This window comes from Vipera ursinii, assembly GCF_947247035.1.
Source record: "Vipera ursinii genome assembly, chromosome: 1".
In the NCBI taxonomy this organism is placed as follows: Eukaryota; Metazoa; Chordata; class Lepidosauria; order Squamata; family Viperidae; genus Vipera; species Vipera ursinii.
The window spans coordinates 59,446,778-59,474,367 of record NC_139512.1 but is presented as its reverse complement, the minus strand read 5'-3'; positions in this window follow the sequence as shown (position 1 = coordinate 59,474,367).

Here is a 27,590-nt window from a genome sequence, read left to right as displayed (position 1 = left end):
TTGCTTAAAAGTGGAATCTAACAGCATAACTCTAAAGAGTGATATCCCATTTTCTGCTTCCTTTTTAGCCCCATTCTTCAATAGTCAATGAATGGCCATTTATATGCTAATCTTTACAGAGACCATTTTTCCCACTCAAAGTCTTAATTTCTGTTTAGTGATAAGTGACAGGGAAGCCTAATTTGCACTAGAAAAGTTAAACTTTTGTAATGCACACATTGCTCAATAGAGCTATTATTTAGCAGGTGCCAGGATAACAGATGCCACTTATGCATGAAGTGTTAGATACTCTGCACACAAAAGAGAGTCTGCCTTGTATCTGCTGTATAAAATGGCTACAAATTCCCCGGTAAGCTCTCCCACCTGAGAGATAAAACCTCCCACTATTATGGTCAAGTTCTATAACAGAACTACTTAGTGTTCTAGAGAATCTGATGGCCTGGCTAAGGTGGCCATTGCTTCAGTGCAGCTTAGCCTACTGTAACTAATTGATATCCTATATTGTTCTAGCAGCAATGTCAAAGCAATGTGATGATCCGGTATCATCATTCAAAGTGCTCATTTGGGAAAGGAGACAGGGAAGCTTTCAGAAGCAGGATAGGTGATACATTGTCTTTATTGTCCAGTAGGAATCTGCTCTGGTGCTGAATTCCATCAATGAGGTTCTCCTAAGTGTCCTTCCATTGTCAGAATTGTGCATAGCAAGAATATACCAGGCAAAACTACCACAACTTTGTTTTTGTTGGCATTGTGTTGAGCTTTGAAAACATTTCTGTGCCTGGTTATTTCCATGCTAGTGACTCACATCATTTCACAGCATCACACTGTCATATTGAAAAGCACATAGTTATTGCTATTAATTATTATGGCACAAGGATGGTTGAACAACTGTAGAAGACACTCCAAACTACTAGTGAGAAATTACTGCTCTGTGACTAGTGTTTAACTAGTTTTATTCTCACTCACCCTCTCTTTTTCAAAGTTTACTACGTATCTAGTATACTAGTAAGTTTTGCCAGATCCTTCAAATCATGGCCTGTGGAATGTCAATCTTCAAGAGAAGGAAGCCTTGAGGAATTTGTTAATTCCTGGTGCATCCAGCTAATTTTTATTGATCTTGAAAGCTAAAGTAGGATTTGACCTGTATTTCGAAGGATTAAAGTGTGTTGGGGGAAAAAATGTCCTGAAAGAAGTCAGTGTTAAGCTACAGGCATTTCTATGAACTCACCAGGAACCAAGCTCTCAATAGAGAATTCACTTATTAATTCCAGGAAAAAGACTGAAACAAATTGTGCACCTAAATAATAATTAAAAAAGTTTACATAGTCTCATCATACATACAGATTATCACTTCTCAGCCTGTTTCACTTCAAGGGAAACAGGAATGTTTGGATGTGGAGGCTGAGTGCACATCATGCACCCCACTTTAAGATTAGGAAAGGACAGATTAGACAGCTTCTTCTACTATCAAATTAACAATCAAGCAAACAAATTCATACATGAATATAAGCAGTAAGGCAGCTGTTTGCAAACAGGAGTTTTCGAGGGCACACAAGAAACACAACTATGCTAAATTATTCAGAAGTTCCATTTTAAATTTTTAGTCTAAAGGTTCATCTTTTTTCCTGCCAGTGAATTTTGTAATGACATGCTTTTATCAGGAACAGAAAAAGGTGACATTTACAAATAAATAAATGGTACTGTGATGCAGAAATCAAGTATTCAACTCTTCCATGACATTCAAGAGGCAGATAGCATTCATAAACTTTCAAGCTTCACTGTTACTTATCTCTATTTTAAAACAGTATTTTTCCCCAGTCAATCTGTGTTTTGTCCAGTCAGATTTCTTGATGGTCAGCATGCATTGAAAAGAAAAGATACAGTGGCAGTTCATACAGATTACATGCTTTTTTGACATTTATTTCAAGCCCTACATCCAGACTGAATTGTATGTGTTCTGGGAGAAACTCATATTATGAAAGAAGCAGGTCTATCCAGAGAAGGAAAGCAAAAAGGAGAACAAGAAAATTTGGTTCCCAGGCCTGAGGTCTGTTTGTCATGCATTAAAACAAGGTGTTAACATGGGATAAGATGCTCTTCCCAAACTTGCTCACAAAGCAAGGGCAACATCTCTACTATGTACTATGATGTGTCTCCTGAGATTGTCTATTATTTTTCCTGCTATTATATAATAATCCTAGCTTCAGATGGATCCAATATATCTATTGGCTTTTATGTGAAGCTAGGAGACAAATGTTTGTCAAGTCAATAGGCAGCCAACAATTCAGATTTACTTGATTTATTTAGTTTAGTTTAATTAAGATTCGAGTATAAAAATTGAATTCCTTTGTGGCTTAGATGAAAATGTGGATCAATCCTGTTCTGACCAAGGAGCAACTTCATTTTATAATTACAAGATTGATATTTTTTTCCTATATCTCCTCCCTTCCAGGAAAAAAAGAACCTCAGCATAATTGATAAAAGATGAATCGAACTAGGAAGGATTGATGTTATTGCTAAAGGCAGCATCAGAGATTGAGTACCCATTTGGCTTTTCAGAAGGCCTGATGAGTCATCCCACATAAATGAAGTTTGTGATATGTAATGAAAAGCTTTTTATCCTCACTGCAATCAAATTAGCAGGTACTTTGAAGAAGGAATGCTTGATGTTACCTCATTTGTTTCAGATCAGGGATATTTTAGGAGAGGCTCTGGCTCCTATTTGGGTGCTGAAAGTATTAGATCAAGGTCACCTCTGGAAAATAATGAGTGAGAACTCAGTTATAAACATGCAAACCGAAAAATATCATCAGTTTGCTTCACTGCCTAAAAGTAATAGAGCATTTTCCCCAAATTGGTCATTCTCTTTTTCTGAGAATAATGTTCATCTGCCCTGTTTTAAATAATAGGATAAAATATGCTTGTGGGAGGGTGTGATGGGGAAGAGGAAGGTTAAGAAAAGTAATCTTCTTCCATTAAGGCAGAAAAAATCAGGCTGCCTTACAGCTTTTGCCACTGAAGGCTGCAGAGCATGGGATTATGTAGATAAATGGGTTCTGCCTTCATGGTTATCAGAGTCAATCTGCAAAAAAAGGCTACATCTGAATTAGCAAGGGTAATTATGGGTGCTTTGTGAGTAGAGTTCACATCTGTAGGAGGAGCAGATGCAGTAAGCTGCAGCCTAACCATCCCTGACCCCCACAGCCTTCATATATGGGCTAGCACATAAACCCCAGTCTATCTACACCCAACATTTACCGTGTTTCCCTCAAAATAAGACCGGGTCTTATTTTATTTTTATTTTTTGCCTCCAAAAGAGGCACCAGTTATTATTTTCAGTGTGTGAAGGTGTCTTTTCTACTCACCTCTGGCACCGACAGCCCTCCCCAGCTGGCCCCTTCTTCTGGGGCCAAAGGAGCAGCTTAATTCTGCAGCTCAGAATTAAGCTCGGTTAGGTCTTTCCAGAAGGCCTATGTAGCTGAGAACCAAGCAATGGATTGAATCCATTGCTAGGATCTCGGCTGCAGGGCTCTTGCAGAACTGAGCAATGGACTGAATCCATATCTCGGTTCTCAGCTGCAGTGGCCTGGAAAGGACTGTGAAATGCAGGCCTGGGGAAACCTCAGAAGAAGTGGGCCGGCAAGGAGAGACCTGGCTGCAAGGTAAGTGGGTGCGGGACGAATGGGGCAGCTCCACTCCCCACTCCTGCCCTAGTTTGATTTTTAGGTTTGTACCTTGCCCCCAAACTAGGGCTTATTTTGGGGGTACGGTTTATATTAGGCCCACCTCTCAAAAAAAATCAAGCTAGGCTTTATTTTCGGGGTAGGTCTTACTTCCTTAAGGGAAACAAGGTCAAAAAGTGATTCATTCCATTTCATGGAGAAAACAGTAGGTTTTGCAAAATTTTACATCTGAAGACTGAAATATGTTTTGAAGGCAATCCCTGTCTTCAAGTCATCTTTTCCTATGGTTGCAGAGCTTCCCCCTGCTGCTAGAATATGATCTTAAAACAGTGTTTCTCAAACCAGGCAATTTTAAGATGTTTGGACCTCCCAGAATTCCCCAGCCACCCTTGGGAGTTGAAGTCTACTCGTCTTAAAGTTGCCAACACTGATGTATAGTATTACATGCAAGTTCTATGTCCATACTCCCACACACTTTGAAGCTCTTTTATATTTGAACCTAAGTATTGGAGTGGAATATTTCCATAGGAAGAAAGCAGCTATGGACAACAACAGACAATGTGTTAATGTCATGGTTCTGATAGATGAAACCAATTAAAAGAACTTCAAGGCAAGAACATTTTATTCAGGAAACAAAGTATCGGCACTTACATAGTTGAGCCCAAGACTAAAGTTTCCTCCCCCTGATACAAAATAACAAGTTGCAATTCCCACCCTAGAAAGGCCGTCATAAATCACATTCACTAATTAATCTAAAATTTTCCCCACTTTACAGCCCTCCAAAACTTTATCTAGAATTGACCTTGAAGCTCACCCTGCTGCAATTGTTTAGGCTAGCTTAAAATGCTCAAGCATTCCTCCCATCCCCCCTTCTACATCTGAGAATCCCAAGTCACAGAAAAAGCACAAGTAAAAGGTAAAATGGCTGCAATTTCTTAATTGTCACAGCGTTGATATCCGCCCCCCCCTAACAGAAAGGAGAAGTCCTGCAAATCATCAGCACATAATGTTCTAACCATTTTGCTTGGACTATTATGATTCATTTTGGCCTTTTGGACCTAAACAAGAACCATTTCCTGAAGCATGCCTTTCCCACATTGTCAGCTGCCCAATTATGTTGTGCCTTAGCTCCATTCTTCTCTTCAAGAAGAAGAGAAAAGCAGGGCAAGCAGGATGAAGATGATACGAACAGATAGTACCAATATACCAATAGTACTGAAGGTGGGATCTATTCTGCTTTGTTCATCTATTGCCCATTCCCTGGAACAGGAAAGTCAACAATAGAAGCACTAAGCAATATCCTGACCCTTGGCAACTTTGCTCGAATCCCATATTTGTCCTGCATATATTCAGGCTTTCACTCTCAGTATCTGAAACAAATATATAACTTCATCTATGCTGGTTCCCATATGATCCAAGAATATGAAAGTTTTTTTTCTGCTGCAGGTATTTAGAAAGTGCAAAATCTCCCCCCCCCCAACAATTGGGGAAGGATTGTGTAGAATACCTGCAGTGAATACTCCATAAATGTGTCAGGATTTCTTAATACAGTAAGAAAAAATATGTACTGCTATGGCTATATGATGGTCCTGCAAGAAAGAACTCCAGGCATTTTGTGCTTCAAAATGGCCCCATCAGATCTAGTCTCAAAACAAAGAAGAAAAATATGGGAACGCACCTCTGATTTTTTTTTTTACAAGGCATGTTCCACCATAAAACCAATATGATATGCTTTATTGGGGCAAAGGGGGAATTTGATTTGTTACTGAAACAGCTTTGTAGGTTCTTCTTAGGTACCTCTTGGGAGGTACCAAAGCTAGAAGCAGCAGCAAGGGGTTATTTCTCTTGAAACTTCCATGCGAGAGATTCCCTCAGAATTTTCCCTCCTCTAGAAAAACAAACCAAAGCAAAAATACAGAAAAGAGGAATGGAGATTCAAAGTAACTCTGCAGCAGGAATTGATATGTTTAATGGACCTGTGTTATTTTTTTTATAATCTGTAAAAGTAATTGCAATCAAAGTGATTACAATTACACTATTAAATTGGCTTATAATTGAATATCCCTTCTTTCCGTAAACAAAGTTTAATAAAATCTATACTCTCTCAACTATCTTAGCACTATGGATTTTCTAAATGGTTCCAAGCACCAAAACTTTTCCTGGAGTTGCTACTACTAATAGAGTATGCTATACCAAAGTGTCAAACCCCCAAACTCTGTGGGATAGAGTTTTAATGTTTTATCGCTGTTCTGTTTATCTTTGTTTATTCTCATTACCATGATCTAACTAATCCTTTTATAATATACTGAGGGATAATTTCAGTACAAAAGGTGTTATATAAAAGTAAATTATATACGTTTCTAATCTACTGTGGATTATTTCTTACCAAGAAAGTTATATGCTCTTTTCATCTAGCAGCAATGTAAATGTTTATTAGCAAAGAAGAGATCATTCTCCTGGTATGACTCCTTTGTGAAGATGCCTAATGGTGTGTTGAAAATGCTCGGGTAGCATAAGTAGTTCAAAACAGCACCATTACAAAAACGTAATATAATTGATCTTGATGTACTTTTGGATGGTAAAATGTATCATTTTTGTAATCTGTTATAAATAGCACAAAAACAAGGCTTCTTGTAAAAAGTAATACAAAGTAATAGAGAGAACCAATGCCAGCTGAAACCAAAGAATGAATTTTAGTAAAATATGTATCATATTTTAATGTTATTAATTATTTTCTGTTCACAACAATGTGAAGTTAACTGGTGCTGACCTTCATATGGATTGAGATTTTCCAAATAACCTAGGAGGTCATAATGCAGTGGTTCTCAACCTTTTCTTCACCATGGACATCCTTTAAATATATTTTGTGGGCCATGGCCATGGACCCCTAAGATTTAGCTCAAGATTTAAATCATAACATTTCTTCATGGACCCTGTTTATGCCATACTCTTTCAATTTTAATTTTCAGATCTTGGTGCTTTGTCATCTTCTCCAATTCTTTTTTCTTCTTTTCTATTATTCCCTGGTATTGCCACATCACACTTTCTTTTTTTTAAAACCATATATCTGGTGTATTATGACCCAAGACTATATCGGTCTATAGTCAATCCCATAATATTTAACCTGCTACTTTTCAACTATTTTTTTTCAATTCCATATCCCCACTAATTTTCCATTACGGCTACATGATCATTTTTAAAGATGTCCCAGTAAATTGTTTTGATGACTATGTTATACTGTTGTTTATATTCAGTTTGTACAATTTTCTTGCACAGGATGAGTATATAATACACAATTTCTTCTGTATCTTTTCACAGATCAAGCTTTTGATTTTTTTTTATTTTAATGTTCCAGTTGTAAACTGTTGCCAGATTTCATCTTTATCCATGTTCCCCTCAATCTTTTGTAAAAAATCACCATGTAATGCTTGTCCTTGCCAGCACTGTGTTCATGCTTTTATTACATTATTTGGATATTTACTTTTTGTTCACTGTACATTTAATAAGTTCCAATTTTTAATTTCATCAATGTTTGTTCTTGGATGTCTTTACATCATCAGACAATGCTCACTCTTCTCTGATCCTTTGACCTGAAGTAAACCTCAGCTTTCATTTATCAATATCTCTAAATGGATGAAATTTATAGTAAATAGTCATAATTTTTCTTATTTTTTGGTCTAAACTAGGTAGTTCAACTTGTGTCCCGTTAAATTCCAGCAGTGTATCATATCATAGGTCAAGTATTTATGGCTTTGATGGTGTTTCCACCATTTAGTTTGATTTTCAACTTTGGAATTGGATATGATATTGCTTTTGGTTTTCTAAACAATTACTTTTATTATTCAGTTCTTCTGTAACCATCATAGCTGCACTGCAGGCACCCTTATTCATTCGCTCAATAGGTGTTATTTGAACCCTAGCAAATGGAACTGAATCTACATGGAGGGAAGTATGTAGTGGGGTGCCCCAGGACTCTGTTCTAGGCCCAGTGCTCTTCAATATCTTCATCAATAATTTGGGTGAGGTGATAGAAGAGGAACTCATCAAATTTGCAGATGACACCAAGCTGGCAGGAATAGCCAACACTCCAGAAGTTAGGATTAAAATACAGAAGGATCTGGATAGACTTGAACACTGGGCTCTATCTAACAAAATGAAATTCAATGATGAAAAAAGTAAGGTTCTACATTTGGGCAAGAAAACCCAAATGTACAAATATAGCAGGTGGTACCTTGCTCAATAGTAGCAACTGTGAGAGGGATCTCGGAGTCCTAGTGGACAACCACTTAGATATGAGCCAGCAGTGTGCTGAAGCTGCCAAAAAAGCCAACAGTGTGTTAGGCTGCATTAACAGAGGGATAGAATCAAGATCACGTTAAGTATTTATATCACTTTACAATGCCTTGGTAAGGCTACACCTTGGAATGCTGCATCCAGTTTTGGTCACCACGATGTAAAAAAGATGTTGAGACTCTAGAAAGAGTACAGAGAAGACAAACAAAGATGATTAGAGGACTGGAAACTAAAACATATAAGGAATGGTTGCTGGAATTGAGTATGTCTAGTTTAACGAAGAGAAGGACGAGCGGGGACATGATAGCAGTGTTCCAATATCTCAGGGGCTGCCACAAAGAAGAGGGAGTCAAGCTATTCTCCAAAGCACCTGGAGGCAGGACAAGAAGCAACTAATCAAGGAGAGAAGCAACCTAGAACCAAGGAGAAACTTCCTGACAGAACAATTAACCAGTGGAAAAGCCTGTCTCCAGAAGTGGTGAATGCTCCAACACTGGAAGTTTTAAAGAAGAGACTGGACAGCCATTTGTCCGAAATGGCATAGGGTTTCCTGCCTGAGCAGGGGTTGGACTAGATGACCTCCAAGGTCCCTTCCAACATCATCATCATCAGCATCATCATCATCATCATCATCATCATCATCATCATCATCATCATCATCATCATCATTATTATTATTATTATTATTATTATTATTATTATTATTATTATTATTATTATTATTATATGGCTTACTCACATCCTTCATGATATGTGCCTGGTCTTTGGGGGGCACTACTTTCAATGCAGTAAGTCTTTGTCTGTCTACTGGCAATATGCCATAGTATTCACTTTTAATTTGTCTTTTATGAGGGTCAGTTCATAGGTTGTTTCAGTGTTGGCTGTACTGATTCTGTTCTTATTACTTCTTCTAAGTTATCATCTGTATAGTTCATATCAGTTATTTCCTTTATATTTGCAATTGTTATCTGAGTTTCTTCTACTGTTGTACTATTGTTTTGGGGTCTTTCATCTTCATATTTTTTTTTCTGAATCTCTTCCAGTTCTGTTTCTCTGAATATTTTATTTCTGATAATGAATCTGCTTTGATCTGCTAACTGTGGTGCAGTGATATGAGTCCGAATTAATTCTTTCCCAGTGCTCAAACATTCACTTTAAATAGCCCTACTTTGTTGTTTCTGATTTATAAAGGAGGCCGTAATGCTATGATCTTCAAATACAGTATACTTTTGTTTTCTCCATGGTTATTGTTTTTCCAGTAATCCAGTAATCCACAGAGCTAGCCTGGCCATCTGGTCAAAGCTCCTGAGTCTCATTGTCCACAGATGTTTTGGAAATCTAACATCTGATGTGATCCTTGTTGAGCTTGGCAACAACCAACCTGATATAAGATTCTTTTTCTGTTTTCCCACCTTGGTTACTGGTTGATGGAAACACTTAATCTGCTCTTCTGCTAAGACCTGTCTGATGTGGATGTCTGGTAAAATATGCTACCACCAGCATAGCTCTCAACCTCATTAGAAGATCACAAGTCCTTCCCCACAACAAGGGGGTATCCATGAAGGGATTATTAAGTATTATTATTATCATCATCCTGTTAGGAGTCAAACTTATGCTACCCAAGTGATTTTCTAGTTTGCTTCACATTCTTTAGCTACTATAAATAGATGATCAATGATACTTGGGCAATTCTGCTTCTAAGATGGTGCTCCTTACTCTCTGCAGGGCTATGTAAAGGAAAAAAGGCAATTTGATTCTGATCTTTTCTCCTACATCTTTTCCCCCAGAAATTTTCTCCAAATAGTCAATGTTCTCTGTACAGAAGCTTGATTAGTAAAGAAGGACAATAAATAATTACCTCCCTACTTTCTATTAGCAGAATCTTGTACTAGATTGAATTGTCTATGGAGATTCTCAGTCACCCAGGTCATGGTGACTGAGAAAAGGTTTTTTTCTTTCAAAATATACCTGGACTTTCTTGTTTTGCTTGAAGACATTTCACATCTCATCCAATAAGCTTCTTCAGTTCTGACTGAATGGTGGAGAATGGAAGGACTGCAAGGAATAGAAATCCTTCCATTCTCCACCATTCAGTCAGAACCAAAGAAGCTTCTTGGATGAGAAGTGAAACATCTTCAAGCAAAACAGGAAAGCCCAGATGCCGTTTGAAAGCAAGTACTTTTGGGAATGCTGGATTGAAGATCCATTGTTTCCAAAGAACACCATGTTTCCTATTCCTTGATCAGCCTCACTATTATTCTTCCACTGCTAATTGTAGACACCATTTCTTGACCTAAAGCATCCTGAAGCTTCCTTAGAATCTCTGCTCTGATTAATTCCATGTTGCCTCAATCTTATATCCTTCCAATTCTTTCTTACAAAACTCAGCTTTCATCTGTCCTTCCTTCAAGTTTTAATTATAACAATTAAAATAGTTAACCAACTATAAAATCATTGAACTTGCCAGTCTGCAGGTGTCTGTCCTTTTCCCATTTTCTAAGAGGTGATAGGAAATTATTTTCCTTCCCCAGGTTTCTCAGTCTCATTTATTTGTTTTATTAATATGTGTGGGTCTTAGACCAATGGAAGCTTAATTATTCAAGTCCTAGCTAAGGGTCTAAAAATGATTAAGGTAGCATTTAAGAATATAGGCAGTTGCAAGCAGGGTGGTTTGTTGTAAAATTAGGGTGTTCAGTTCTGTTAAATTCAAGATTTCCAGATATTGGGGAAGTTCTTTAGGCATCACTCCAAGGGCTCCAATCACAATTATTACAACAATGGATTTCTTTTTCTATTATTATTATTATTATTATTATTATTATTATTATTATTATTATTATTATTATTATTATTATTATTTATTATGTTTGTTTTAGATATTTCTCATTGTGAATGCATGCATGCCTAAAGATATACTCAGTTGGGACAGTAGTGGGCAGAACAGCTTGTCTGCAAGTTATGTTACTTATTTTTATTAACTAAATTATTTTTTCTCTTGCCTTTCCATTAAAAGAAAATTCACCTGCTGACTAAAGAAAATGTGTTGTCTCAATAGTAAGCTGCTTAAGAAAAGAATACAGTCAATCTGTATTGAAAGCTTAACCCCATAGCTTCAGGAATTAATGGCATACAAATATAGTAAGTGGATAAATAAATAAATAAATAAACTTACCATAAGATAAGTTTAGATCAGCTTTTTTTTTCTTCCTTACAGATTCTGATCCTTTTCACCTCCACTTAGAAAGTCAGATTAATGTGCTGCCATATTCATTATTTCCATCCTAGGTTATTAGCTGGCTTAAGTGTGGAGTTTATCTGTATTTGCATTCTGAATATTCAAGCATATTTGTCCAATTAAAACTTCTGCCAAGCCTCCTGGCAAACTAATGTGCTAACAAAATTGAAAGATATTTTGGATAAACAGCCATAAATAATAATTCAGCAGCAACAGTTTGAGTTGTTTTGACAGATTCAGCCCTCTTAAAGAAACACGCAGTTCCATATTTGACACATATGTGCTTGTTGGAATTCCTGCCATGCTCAGGTTTCATTCAGATTATATGCTAACTGCAGGGGTGGTAGACTTATTTTTGTCAGCAATGTTGGAGCATTTATCTTTGCCACCAGTTACTTGTTTCCAGCGGTGGGTCTGGGCTTCCGAGGCTTAGAACGGACTTCCGGAAGTCACACCCACAGACTTCTGGCAGGGCGTTCTAGGCCTAGGAGTCTAGGCCTCCTCCAGACATTTGAGGCCTAGACTGGACTTCTGGAAGCAGTGTGCATTAAGCCGGTTCTCCAAACTCAGCAAAATGTAGCTACTGGTTCTGCTGAACTAGTGCAAACCGGCTGAATCCCACCACTGCTTGTTTCCATATAACAAAGAAATACTTGGAAGCAATATATACTGCTCAAAAAATAAAGGGAACACTTAAACAACACAATGTACTGTATTTAATAGTAGGATGTCTTATCTTGTGTTCCCTTTATTTTTTTGAGCAGTATATTTTTATACAGAGTAGGGATGCACTACACTTTGCCAATGTGCTCATCTTAATGCCACTGCATTTTGTCTTATCTTAGCAGCACCTTTTTATTTTGATTTTCTTAATGCCCAGAATAAGAAATAGCTTCTTTGTAGAGTGCTGAAATGTGTACCTTGCATGACTAAGCACCTTTTTGTCTTTAGATATGAAGGACACCTCCCTAACACAGAGACATTTTTTTGACAAAGAAATCATTCCTTGCAACACTTCATATAATATCCACTTCATTTCTACCAGCATTTGTATATCTTAATTAACATTCTATCAAAGTACACAATCTGCTTGCTGCAATTTTTTATCGTTAATTTGTAACCTGCAGTAGTTCACTCCATTTTTTTTCTTCTTAAACACAACAGTGTTGATCTTTGATATGTTTTTTATAGGATTTTCACTAAAGGTTGCAATTTACAAGAATGAAAAGTAATATAAACTAAAGAAATAATTGATGCAAACTATTTGCAAACATATAATAAATTAGAAAGAAACACGAATCCTCTTGACCCAGTGCCTGAGGGAAAGGCCATATATGTAAAGCTTTATAAAAAATAGACAGGGTTGGGGTTATCCATATCTTGGGGGAGTCCTTTTCATAAGGCAAGTGCAGTTAAGTTATACCAACTGAGTTCCAAAAGATGAATATTTTAAAGAGATGGGACTCAGACTTGCTAACTCTATTGGATCTTTTTAGATGATTGGAGCTGATCCAAAACAGGTGTTCCTGCATAATAAGCTTTCCCTCTACCGTGAACATCTTCAAAATAGTGCTTCTTTTTCATCTATTTCTTCTGGACCTTAGCATTTATAGTACTCCATTCCATTATTTAGTGTATCATTATAATCCCCATAGTAATCTGTGAAATACTCATTATTTTCATCCCAAATAATTTCATCAAATTTGTTTTTAAACTATCTTGGAAGCTGCTAAAATATGAGTTGAGTTGGGATCTCATCTTTTTTCCCCATTCAGTGTTAATGCCTTCTCAAGATCTATGCTTGACACTACTAAACTTAGACACAATATTCAGAACCTCTTATGTCATTTACATAGACAATCAAACATAAAAAAAATCAAATCAGTCATACTTTGATTTATTTTTTCCACATATACTTATGAATTCATTATGCTTAAAATTTGCTTGGTTATCTGAGAAGAATTTGAGACTCTGACTCCTCAGGAAGTAGACAGGATCATGTTTGATTAGTCACATGTATATTAAGATCCTGTCACTCCTGGTTGGTTAAGACCACATAGTATGGAGTAGGCAGTTGTGTCCAGTTGTGATGGTGGTGGCCTCTTTGAAAAAGGGAGTGGTCCTGCTGACCTTGAGGGAAATTTGCTATACTCTCTTCTCAAGAGGCCTTCTATGGTTCCAACCAAGATAGAGGTCTTTCACCCAGTCTCCAACCTTCCTTTTTTTAGGGAAGGTCATTGAGAAATCATTGAGTCATGATTACACAGGGCTCTAAAGGAAATTGATTATCTAGACTCTTTTCATTTGTGTTTCAGGCTGAGATATGATAAGGACTGATCATACTTCTGAGTGCCAAGTAGTAAAGCCAGGATGGGTACAGGAAAGCTTAGTGTATAATTTACCTTCTTTCCCAACATTTTTAGCAGTTTATTCCCTTATGCCTGATTTTAACTCGATGCCTTCCTATGGCAAGCTTCCAGGTGACGATCACAATAGCATCTGTTTTCCCCCCCCCCATAACTAGATGGATTAAAACTGAGAGTTAAGCTGATATTCATGAAAATGCCACAATTCCCATTCATTGTTGGGTTTCTGAATGACTCAGTCGCTTTTTCTGTATTATTTCATCTCATTCTGTTCTTTTAGTGATATCATTCATATTACCAAGCACATTTTTTCTGATGAATCATATTCATTCAGAATTTTATATATTTGTTGTCAAAACTCTGTTCTGCTTCTTCCATTCACTAAAACATAGCATGTAATTACTACCAAGCTAAGAAAGCCATCAACAGATCTTTCCATTTATATTGATCTTCAGCATCCATATTATCTTTGGGCAAGCCAGACACATAATACTTTTTATAAGACAGAGGTTTCAGACTAGATTACCAGCCTCATTCAGGTTAAGTTATCTAATCTACAGACAACCTTGCAAATCAGTATATTACTGCTTTCACCCTATAAATTAGTTCTCATACATAAGGAGACAGTTTAGAAAAGAAATATTAAGTTGGAAGATTAGTCGTTGAGGTAGCTGGTGGAAAAGTAGGCAGATAACTGGAACCAGTATGTTTTATGTAAATATTAATTTCTATTTTTTATTGAATGACTGACCATACGTTTCTTTTGTTTTGTTCCCTGTTGTTGTTGTTAGCTGTGAAGTCATGTCCGACCCATTGCGACCCTATGGACAACGTTCCTACAGGCCTTCCTGTCCTCTACCATCTTCTGGAGTCCATTTAAGCTCACGCCTACTGCTTCAGTGACTCCATCCAGCCACCTCATTCTCTGTCGTTCCCTTCTTCTATTGACCTCAGTCTTTCCCAGCATTAGGCTCTTCTCCAGTGAGTCCTTCCTTCTCATTAGGTGGCCAAAGTATTTGAGTTTTAGCTTCAGGATCTGGCCTTCTAAAGAGCAGTCAGGGTTCATCTCCTCTAGGACTGACCGGTTTGATAGCCTTGCAATCCAAGGGACTTGTAGGAGTCTTCTCCAACACCACAGTTCAAAGGCCTCAATTCTTTGGTGCTCAGCCTTTTATATGGTCCAACCTTCACTGCCATACATTGCAACTGGGAAGACCATAGCCTTGACTATACACACTTTTGTTGACAGGGTGATATCTCTGCTTTTTAGTGTGCTGTCTAGATTTGCCTCCCCAGGAGCAAGCATCTTTTAATTTCTTGGCTACAGTCCCCATCTGCAGTGATCTTGGAGCCCAGAAAAATAAAATCTGTCACTACCTCCATTTCTTCCCCATCTATTTGCCAGGAATTGAGAGGGCTGGATGCCATGATCTTGGTTTTCTTAATGTTAAGTTTCAACCCAAGTTTTGCACTCTCCTTCTTCACCCGCAACAAGAGGCTCTTTAGTTCTTCTTCACTTTCTGCCATTAGAGTGGTATCATCTGCATATCTTAGGTTGTTGATGTTTCTTCCGGCAATCTTAATTCCAACTTTTGATTCATCTAGCCCTGCCTTTCTCATGATGTGCTCTGCATATAAGTTAAATAGGCAGGGCGACAGTATACAGCCTTGCCAGACTCCTTTCCCAATTTTGAACCAATCAGTGGTTCCGTGTCCAGTTCTCACTGTTGCTTCTTGGCCCACATATAGGTTTCTCTAGAGACAAATAAGATGGTCTGGTACACCCATCTCTTTAAGAACTTGCCACAGTTTGTTATGATCCATACAATCAAAGGCTTTAGCATAGTCAATGAAGCAGAAGTAGATGTTTTTCTGGAACTCTCTAGCTTTCTCCATGATCCAGCGTATGTTGGCAATTTGATCTCTAGTTCCTCTGCCTCTTCGAAATCCTGCCTGTACTTCTGGTAGTTCTCGAAATGCATTAATTGTTTCCACACATTCTTGTCTTTATATGCAAAAAAAAAAGACCTACTGTTTCATAAAGTGGTTGAATTTTGAGTATAGTCATAATGACTCTGTACCCAGTTTATTGGCTGATTTATAAATATATAAATCTTTAGCTCTAGGGGTAAGATTCAAGAAAACTGGAAGTCATTCTGTATTTTGGTTAAAGAAATGACCCAAGAAAAATGTTTGCATTCAAAATTATACCATATGCATCTAGTGGGTTTAGATTTTCTGTTTTCTGAGGCTTTTCTTTTGTTTTCTTTTTAAATACAGAGCAGTTCTTATATTGTTCCTCTGATTTTTTGGTACTAATAAAGATATTGAAGTATGGTTCTTTTTTAGAACTTGGGGTATTCTCCGAATGGCAAAATATGTTGTTGTTCAGTTGCTAAATAATGTCTGACTTTTCATGCTTCCATAGACCATAGTATGCCATCCCTGCTCTCCCATCCTCCACTATCTCCTGGAGTTTGCCCAAATTCATATTCATTGCATCGATGATGCTATCTAACTATCTCTTCATCTGCTGTCCTCTTCTCCTTTTACCCATCAATCTTTCCTAACATCATGGACTTTCCCAACGCATCATCTCTTCTCACTTGGTGACTACTAGTTAATTCTCTGGGGCATGGGGAAAGAAATAGGAAAGTATATGTTAATACAAAAGTCAGCTATATCAATGTTGCAGTAAGATACCATTCCAACCTGTCATTCTAAACTGCAGGAAAATCTGCTTTCATTATTGTAGTTGCCTTTCACTAGTATTTGAGGCACTGCATAAAACAGCCCCTTGTAGGTGGAATTTTGTACCTTGTAGCTTTACATTTCCTCCCAACATCCCAGTAGGATGAATAGGAAGGTCACTGGGAAGAAAAGCAAGCCATGTAACTTCCCATTGTTTCCTGTTTCCTCTGGGGAGAAGGCACTTGTAAGTTGCTGAGTGCAGGTTTGCTGGAAACAGTTGGCAGGCCAGAGATCCCTAGTAGCATTGGTAAGAGGGAGCGAGTCTAGGCTTTTTAGCATCCCCAAAGTTATTTTGCTTAAGCACTGTCATTGAGCAAAAGAAAGAAACAACTACCATCAGAAAACCATAATCTGGTATTTGCCTAATTACACTGATCAGTTTGTACAAAATGCCATCTGTTTTCCTGATGATCAGCTGATTGCACAGATGCTAGTGGAAAATATGTTTGGGTACTCTGCATCTCTAAGGAATTTGAGCTTTTTATCAATAACTTATGCAACTGCCCACTACTTGTTATAGTCAAATTGCAGTTCTGAATTTGATTTTGAATAGCAGATTTCACAGCTTAACATTTCATCTAATACTTGGACCCAATTATGGATTTTGAATTTCCCCCTTAAAATGGCATAACAGTAATGTTTCCTTTCTATGAACTACTTCTGCCTTTGCATGAAATTAAATGGGCAACATTCAGTCCTGAATAGTACCAGATCAGATTAAGCCATCTGTTCTGTCAGAATGTTATCTAAACCTCCTATTTTGAGTTTTTCGTCTATATGAACATAGAATAGAAGAGGTCTTTCTCTGCCATTGCCTTACCCTCTGGAAACTTCTTGCTTTTTCTTGGCCTTTGGAAGAGTTTGAAGACTTGGGCAACAGGCAACCCTGGGGTTAGCTGGTGCCTTGATGGCCTTTTCCCTACCTTTTAACTTATTTTATCCTTGTTATATCTGGCTCCTTTTATTCATGTGCCATCTTTTTAATATGTTTTTTGGCCCACTCTGTCACTGAAATGAGGAGTAACTAAATCTGATAAATAAATATTGTAGATATGAATATGCAACACTTGTCACTTGCCAAGAAAATTCTAAATCAAATTTCTCAGCAATGAACAATTCTGGGGTTATGCTGTTAGAAAACTGGATTGAAAAACCATTCCTAAAGGTACAGGAATGCTTAATGTTAGAAATTTACCTTCCTTCCCAACTAAATTTTTTAACAGGTTATTCCCCTGTCCTAAGTACACTGAAACTTTCTACTAGGAGATGAATTGGGATCTAAACTTGATGCCTTCCTATGGCAAGGTTCCAGGTCATGATCACATAACAGCTGCTTTCTCCCCCACACACACACATAAGTAGATAGATTATAAGAGAGAATTAAGCCAGCAAACATCTTAGCATAAGATCAGGATGCTTTCTGCCAAATGGGGAGGAAACACTGACTACCATTGCCTTTCATGAGCTGGCATTTGTTCCACTACTAGCTTTTGGTAGCAACATGTATCATATGAAAAAGTGCAATACTGAGATCATATAAGGAAGAAGATAGCTAGGAACGACAGTATTGTCATCTTCAGTGGAAAACAATGTTCAAAATGGACAGTCATTTAACAATTTTCCCCACAAAATTATGCAATGCATCAGGTAAACAGTGATTTCAGAATGATCATCTGAGTCAGAAAAAAATGCATAGTTTTTTCCTTTTCCTACAGCACCATGAATGAAAATGAGATTGAGAGCTTTCTGAAGGTCAAGCTGGAGTTACTGCAGTTCATGACTAGGAGATCTACTCATAAAGATCCACCATTCTCATCTAGTTATGTTCTGATTAAAAGGATTAACTTCCTTCTAAATATGTATTTCTATAATTGTCAAAAATACTACTGAATTAACTATGTCACACAAATTATTTCATAAGGTCCATTTTAGCATTAGCGTTACCATTTAGGCTTATATACCTCCCCATAGTGTTTTACAGCACTCTCTGAGAATTTTTGCAATGTAAGCATTATTTGCATATTTGCCCCAACAATCTGGATCCTACAACACAATCCTTTCAACAGTTCCAAGAAGGCTCCACATCCATTTCCACTACTCAGGTGATCCTGATGACACACATAAACCTCCAGGTGGCCTCAAAGTCTCTAAAGAATGCAAATGACCAGCTGTCTGCAAGGAGTATAAATCTTTCCATTCCTCACCATCCAGTCAGAGCTGAAGAAGCTTCTTGGATGAGAAAAAAACAAACAACAAAAAACAAGAAAGTCCAGTTGCCTTGTTAAAAAGCACCTTTGGGACAATCTGGATCCTCATTTTACCGACCTTGGAAGGATGGAGAATCAACCTTAAGCCTTGTCAGGATCAAACTCTAGACTGTACATAAACCATATCAATAGGCATTTCACTTTTCTACAGGAACCTAATTACAACATACACTCCATGACATTCCCTTCATCTCATGAGTACAACTTTAAGAATACCAATGTTAAATCAGTGTCTTCCCCCCCTTGTTCAGCCACCATCCAAGGATAGCCTCAAGGTATAGAAAATCTGTTAGGCTTTGCTATCTTTTACCCTGGTAGAAATAGCAGGAAATAAAGGCAAGAGAGACAGGAATACCATTGGCAAGCAATAGTAAATGTAATTGTTTGTTGTTTTTTGCTGCTGCTGTTTTATTTTCTGGCAACTCAAAGATAGGTGGTTAGTTCCAAAATGAGAAATGCTGTAAGTCTGTACTTGAAAATTAAAACATTTTTCTATTTAATATTAATGTTCATTAACCTTTGGAAATATATTTTGAACTATGATTTTGAATTTCCTTCACTAACCAGGAACAGTTAATGAAAAGTTTAAATAATACTTTTATTTATATACAGGTGAATGGATGGCACAAATAGAAAGCAACCTTTTTTCACTTAATAATAATATGCTGGCTATATTAACTATAGATGTATTAACAAAATTAATAAAACAAGCATGCATCTTATGGAATTAGATATATCTAATAATATTTAATAATAAATAATATATTTAATAATATATATTAAAAATACTAAGTTCATGAAAGTCATCCGTAAATCAGATGTTTAGTGATGTGGTGAGAAATGATTGGAGTTATTGCACAATGCAAAGATTAATGAAAGTATCTCAATAGTAATGCCATTTCATGACATTTTAATGTCTATTGTTTTTCTGGAGGATGCTATATGGGATATTTGCAAAGGGTTTTTTTTTTTTTGCAGAAAGGTTATTCAGTGAGTACCTCATGGTTCAATCAAAAGCAGAGATATTGATAGAACTCAAGCCTCTACAGCAGTCAAGGGAATTATAGAGGCTGTATTAAATTTTAAATGAAACACTGTTATAAGCCATTTTAGCTGCAGTCGTATATTGGAAATATTTCTCAGATACACCTTTATAGCTACTAAAGTTAGGAAAATACTTTTTAGCCAATGTTTTCACACAACACAATTTCCAGATGAGGATCCCCATACCTGCTTTTACAGAGAACTTTCCTTTTACCAATGGATATAAATTGTGGGTCTTTTTCTCTGTGATATCAATAAATGTTGGTTTTTTAAATCTTTCTAGAAGTGGAGTGAGTGAGTTAGATGATCTTGGTTCAGTACATTACCTCTTCAACAATTCTTTTCATTTCTATTCACTTTATACACTTTCTTTTTCCTATATCTACATTTGTTATGTCATCAGTCTACTTTAGAATAGAATAGAATAGAATGAAATAGAATAGAATAGAATAGAATAGAATAGAATAGAATAGAATAGAATAGAATAGAATAGAATAGAATAGAATAGAATAGAATAGAATAGAATAGAATAGAATAGAATAGAATCTGGAAGGGACCTTGGAGGTCTTCTAATCCAGTCCCCTGCTCAAGCAGGAGAACCTATACCATCTCAGACAAGTGACTGTCTAGCCTCTTCTTAAAAGACTTCAGTGATAGAGCGCCCACAATTTCTGGAGGCAAGCTGTCCCACTGGTTAATTATCCTCACTGTCAGGAAGTTTCTCCTTAATCCCAGGTTGCTTCTCTCTTTGATCAGTTTCCAACCATTGTTTCTTGTCCTGCCCTGTGGTGCTTCTTGATGGCAGCCCCTCAAATACTGGACTACTGATATTATGTCTCCCCTATTTCTTCTTTTCTATAGACTAACCAAACCCAAGTCCCGCAACCATTCTTCATATGTTTTAGTCTCCAGGCCTTTAATCATCTTAGTTGCTCTTCTCTGAATTTTTTTTCCAAACTCTCAGCATCTTTTTCTGATATGGTGACCAAAATTGGCTGCAATATTCCAGGTGTGGTCTTACTAGGGTTTTATAAAGGGATACTAAGACTTCGCATGATACTAAGACTTTTCTATGCCTCTGTTTATACAACCCAGGATTGTATTAGCTTTTTTGGCTGCTGCTGCTCCAAGTAAATTATAATTTATTGTTTTTTTCCAAGCTTTTGAAGACAAACCTTTACAATACAAAAAAGATTAAAAATCCATTCATGGACCATGCAATCCTCCAATTCATTCTGTAAAATCACCAGAACATGGGACTGAGTTCCACAAAATTCCCAGGTTCTTAATTGTATTGGTTTATATTCTGGACTTGATAGCTATTTGAACTCTTTTTTTTACCCCCTTTTTCTCCCAATTTCCAAATGATTTTCTAGCATCTTTCTTCTCTATTCGTCACAAAGAATTAAAGATAATTTTGGGGATAGCATCTAGACCTCTGACAATAACTTTCAATGTTTTTTGGAGGAGAGGCTTTGAAGTCAATGTTCACTCCTACCAACCATCTGGACAAATCCATGCAGTTTTCTTGGCAAGTTTTTGGAAGTAGTTTACTATTGCCTTCTTCCTAAGGCTGAGAGAGAGTGATTGGCTCATAGCCACCCAGCTGGCTTTGTACCCTTGAAAATGGGCAGCCAGTAATTATTTACTAAGGGAAAACATGGTTTTGAAGAATTTTGGAGCATGTGCAAACCTGACTGGAAGCTCAAGTGACATCAAATATCTAAAAAGGAATTGGCACAGAATAGTGGACACTATAAATTTATTTCCATCTAACAGAATTTTTGCCCTAGAACCCCCCATAGTAGCACCCATCAAATCTCCCTGACCAGATCAATTCTTAATCTTGTGCTAGTAAAAGTGTGTTCTCCACACTTATATGGCACAAAGGGGGGATTGTAGGAATTCAGCACACACACAGAGAGGGGTGGGGGAGAGAGAGAAGGAAATATTTTCGGAGAGATTCAAAAGGCAGAATATTATATTTCCCAAAGGAATAATGGGAGAAAATCTTAAAAGGCAGAAACTTCTCCCTCTCCCCCAAGCAGAAACTCAGCAGGCCAGCTCTGTAAAAAGATTTGATAATCTTATTCAGAAAGACTGGGCCACCTATTCATGAGGAAAATGCTTTTAGCCATAGCCCCAGAGAAGGTTTGAGCTGATGGGATTAGAAAAACAAAGACTCCAAGGAACATTAACTTTAGGAGGATTAACCCACCACCATTAGAATACTAAAAGGGCATGCTGAACCCCAGGTCAAAGTTCATTGCACAGGAACAGGAAGAGCCTCAAATACAATGCCACAGAAACAACTCCAACACAAAAGCCCAAAAAGGTATAAAAAAGCACCACTCCCAGCTCCATTTTGTCAGCTTTCCCAGAACTGCATGCTGTTGCTGTTCTGTCCTTCAATAAACTGAACCTTCTTTCTTAAGTAGCCTCCATTTTGTTTATTCCCAGCTTGGACTGGACTCTGAAGATTTTTCTTTCAACAATGTAATAAAATAGTGTTACATAGCTCTCTTAGTCATTACAGGTAGTCCTCAGCGTATGACCACAGTTGAGCCCAACATGTTTGTTGCTAAATGAGAAAGTTGTTAAGTGAGTTTTGCCCCATTTTATGACCTTTTTGCCACAGTTGTTAAGTGAATCACTGCAGTTGTTAAGTTAGTGACATGGCTGTTAAATGAATCTGGCTTCCCCATTGACTTTGCTTGTCAGAAGGTCATAGAAGGTGATCATATGACCTTGGGACACTGCAACCATCATAATTATGCCAAGTATCTGAATTTTGATCACATAACCATGGGGATGCTGCAATGGTCGTAAGTGTGAAAAATGGTCATAAGTCACTTTTTTAGTGCTGTTGTAACTTTGAATGGTCACTAAATGAACTATTGTAAGTCAAGGACTACCTAGGGATGGGAGACAGTGTCTGGCCCAAGATCACCCAACTAGCTCTGTGACTAAGATAGGATTAGAACTCATGGCCTCGAGGTTTCTAGACTGATACCTTAATACAACACCAGATTGGCTCTCCAATAATTTTTATTCTCTTATATGGCAGCACAAATTTCTCTGTTTCTTTCTCTCTCTCTTTGCCTACTTTCTGATTACATGTTTAAATTTGGTATGATAACTACTAGTAGAAACTTAACGAGGTTAATCTAATTAGCACCACAGTAGGGGTGTGTACAAATCTTTAAATGTGATTTTGAATTTGTTTCAAAATCAGAATAACAACCAAATGGGAACATTCTGTTGGAACATTCTAGGTTGGTTGCATTCCAATGAAACAAAACTTGAAACAGCTTGAGTGTCAGTACAAAACTCAAAACATTTCAATTATTCCAGCTACATGAAACAATGGGAACTCAAAACAAGCTTCCTTGTTTTTAACTCCAGGACAAAAAAAAAGAAGAAGTTAAAATGGCAGTCTCTGATCAGTTATCCAAACTGCAGAGAAATCAGCCAAAACATTTTTATAATATTTTTAAAAAGTCTCATTAGACAAATTAAGAAAACAATTGTTTCTTATATAAAAAATTAGATATAGCAACTAATCTTGTTTCATAACAAATACAAATAACATCTTGAGCTGAGTTCAATTTCTGATGATTACATGAAATGACTATGAAGGTTTCTTGGCAACAATACTGAAGTGCTTTGCCATTTCCTCTTTCTGGGATAGTTTTTCAACTTTTATATATATATATAAAAGCCAGCACTTGTCCAAGGACATCTCCGTGGTCATGTGGTCGGCATGACTAGACGCCAAAGGCACACGGAACGCTGTTACCTTCCCACCGTAGTGGTCCCTATTTTTCTACTTGCATTTTTACATGCTTTCGAACTGCTAGGTTGGCAGAAGCTGGGACAAGATGTTAACTCTTAGATTACCTTGCTAGGCCCCAAACATGGGGCAAATCTTTGTTTCCTGTTTTTAGCCTTATCTCAAAGGCCATCAAACAGGCTGTAGTCACACCGGACAGTTCATATATTTGTGTAAATTACTAACAAAGAATTTAGGAAGGCTGATATGCATTTCTGACTCATTAGTCTTCATCAGTCAGTCATACCCTTCTGAAATTCGAACCTGGGCTGCTTGCACATTAGGCAGTGTTTTTACTTCTTGAGCCACAGGTTCTCTCTCGCTTTGTTAGCTTTTTGCAAGGGGAGGAATATGTGTCATATGTTAACTCTTAGATTTCCTTGCTAGGCCCCAAACATGGGGCAAATCTTTATTTCCTGTTTTCAGCCTTATCTCAAAGGCCATCGAACAGGCTGTAGTCACACCGGACAGTTCATATATTTGTGTAAATTACTAACAAAGAATTTAGGGAGGCTGATATGCATTTCTGACTCATTAGTCTTCATCAGTCAGTCATATCCTTCTGAGATTCGAACCTGGGATGCTTGCACGTTAGGCAGTGTTTTTACTTCTTGAGCCACAGGTTCTCTCTCAAAGCTAACAAAGCTCAAATTAAATCCTAAGAAGATGGAGTTTCAATTTTCTTGGTGAGTCATCTCAGTTGATCCTGATTTCAACATTGACTCTGGATAGGGTCACACTTTCTCTAAAGCAAAAAGAGTATGATTCTTGGATTTGCAACTTCTTATTGTGAAGCAAGTAGAGTTTGTAGACAAAGGGACATTGAGCAGGATTAGGTTCTGCTCCCGATCTCTGATCCATGGGTGTGTGGGAGAGAGAGAGAGAGATTCTCTAAATATCATGTGAACCAGGCGAAAATCATTTCCTTTAGTGGTATTTCTTGATTGATTTCTACTATGAACAGCTATCACTGCTCTCTCTACTGCCAACCCAGGAGAGGCAAAGAACCAATAGGCATCCTGCCAGCAACTGTTTTATTGTCTATTACAGGGGTGTCAAACTTGCAATGTCACATGACAAGTCACAACGTTTCACAACTTTTTCCATTGCTGGCAAGGGGGTGGGCACGGTTTTGGCATGACGAATCCAATCCATGGGCTGGCAGTTTTACATCCTTGGTCTATTACAAACGTTGTTGGAATTAGTAGCACCTGACATACCAGCCAGGCCTGGTGACACCACTTTTGAAGTAGTGGTGATGATTATGGCAGTTATTCCCAGTTTCCTTTCCAAAACCCTTCCCTCTAATTAATGTGCCATTACTGCTAGCTATTTTGATACTATAACCATGGTGGTTATTGTTATTTTTAGATGCCATCCTTCATTAAAAAAGAATAATCAAAATATTAGCTAAGACCTATGATAAGAAATTGGTAAAAGGGTACTTTTTAAAAAAGTGGTCAACACTGAAATAGTGAAGATAACAGATATACCTCTAAAGGATGAAGGTACATATTAAAGGAAGTTCAAATCTGAAAAAAACCTTTCTTGTGCAAATGGGATTCAGTCCTGTTATCCCTGCTTCCCAAATGTTAGCAGGCCAGGCTGATGTGTATCAGGAAAGATATTTCAGCAAATGCTTTAGGCTTAAGAACTTCTAAGTTAAGAACAAACATCAAAGTGGACTTGAAGGTAACTGGGTAGGCAGTGCAAATAATAGTATAATATGACTCTGGCATTGAAATCCACCCAGTAACTGAGCAGAGGCATTTGGTCTCAGCTCTGAAGCCTCTGGACTACTTTTAAGGAGAGCACTATGCAGGAAAACTTATTTTAATAGTTGTTGTTGTTAGTTGCGAAGTCATGTCAGACGCATTGTGACCCCATGGACAATGTTCCTCAAGTCCTTCCTGTCCTCTACCACCTTCTGGAGTCCATTTAGGCTCACACCTACTGCTTCAGTGACTCCATCCAGCCACCTCATTCTCTGTTGTCCCTTTCTTCTCTTGTCCTCAACATTTCCAGCATTAGGCTCTTCTCCAGTGAGTCCTTCCTTCTCATTAGGTGGTCAAAGTATTTGAGTTTCAACTTCAGAATCTGGCCTTCTAAAGAGCAGTAGGGTTAATCTCCTCTAAGACTGACCAGTTTAATCACCTTGCAGTCCAAGGGACTCACAGGAGTCTTCTCCAGCACCATAGTTCAGTGACCACCTCATTGTGGTTATTAGGGACATTACGCTCATTCTTGTATAGTTCTTCTGTGTAATTTTGCCACCTCTTCTTAATTTTTTCTGCCTCTGTTAGGTCCCTGCCATTTTGGTCCTTTATCATGCCCATTTTTGCATGAAACGTTCCCTTCATCTCTCCAATTTTCTTGAAGAGATCTCTGGTCCTCCCTATTCTATTGTTTTCTTCTATTTCTTTGCACTATTCATTTAAGAAGGCATTCTTATCTCTTCTAGCTATTCTCTGGAATTCTGCATTCAATTGGGCATATCCTTCTTTTTCTCCCTTGCCTTTCGCTTCCCTCCTTTCCTCAGCTATTTGCAAAGCTTCCTCAAACAGCCATTTTGCTTTCTTGCATTTCTTTTTCTTTGGGATGGTTTTGGTTGCTGCCTCTTGTACAATGTTGCGAACCTCTGTCCATAGTTCTTCAGGCACTCTGTCCATCAGATCTAATTCCTTAAATCTATTTGTCACCTCTACTGTATATTCAACAGGGATATCATTTAATTCATACCTGAGTGGCCTAGTGCTTTTCCCTACTTTCTTCAGTTTAAGCCTAAACTTTGCAATGAGAAGCTCATGGTCTGAGCCACAGTCAGCTCCTGGTCTTGTTTTTACTGACTGTATAGAGCTTCTCCATCTTTGGCTGCAGAGCACACAGTCAATCTGATTTCTGTGTTGACCGTCTGGTGATGTCCATGTGTAGAGCCGTCTCTTGGGTTGTTGGAAGAGAATGTTTGCTATGACCATTGTATTCTCTTGACAAAATTCTATCAGCCTGTGCCCTGCTTCATTTTGTACTCCAAGTCCAAACTTGCCTGTTATTCTGGTTATCTTTTGGCTTCCTTCTTTAGCATTCCAATTCCCCATGATGATAAGGACATCATTTTTTGGTGTTAGATCTATAAGGTGCTGTTGGGCTTCATAGAACCGGTCAATTTCATTCTCTTCAGCACCGGTGGCTTGGGCATAGACTTGGACTACTGTGATATTGAATGGTTTGCCTTGGATTTGAACTGAGATTCGAACTTCTGTCATTTTAGGGATTGTATCCCAGTATTGCTTTTCCTACTCTTTTATTGACTATGAAGGCTACTCCATTTCTTCTGAGGGATTCTTGCCCACAGTAGTATAACTGATGGTCATCTGAATTAAATTCACCCATTCCTGTCCATTTTAGTTTGCTGATACTGAAGATGTCGATGTTCAGTCTTGTCATCTCTTGTTTGACCACATCCAGCTTGCCTTGATTCATGGATCTTACATTCCAGGTTCCTATGGAGAAAAAATCTTTATAGCATCGGACTTTCCTTTCACCAGCAGATACATCCACAGCTGAGCATCCTTTCGGCTTTGGACCAGTCACTTCATTCTTTCTGGCACTACTAGTACTAGCCCTCTGCTCTTCCCCAGTAGCATATTGGATGCCTTCCAACCTGAGGGGCTCATGTTCCAGAGTCATATCATTTTGCCTTTTGGTACTGTGCATAGGGTTTTCATGGCAAAGATACTGAAGTGGGTTGCTATTTCCTTCTTCAGTGGATCACATTTTGTCAGAAGTCTCTGCTATGACCTGTCCATCTTGGGTGGCCCTGCACAGCATAGCTCATAGCTTCATTGAATTATGCAAGCCCCTTCACCACGACAAGGCAGTAATCCACGAAGGGGATTTTAATAGTACTGAAGACAAATGAATTCATGATCTTAAACATTTGTATGTGAGTTATTTGATTTAAACATGACAGCAGTCATGTGAATTGTTCATGATCAGCTTCCATTTTAGCTATTAGCATCAACCTTTATTTATTTTAGAATGAATGTAAATAAATTGATAATTAAAACAGGTTTTCCTACTGGTGAGTGTGACATCACTAAGAATATGCTGAAAGATTCT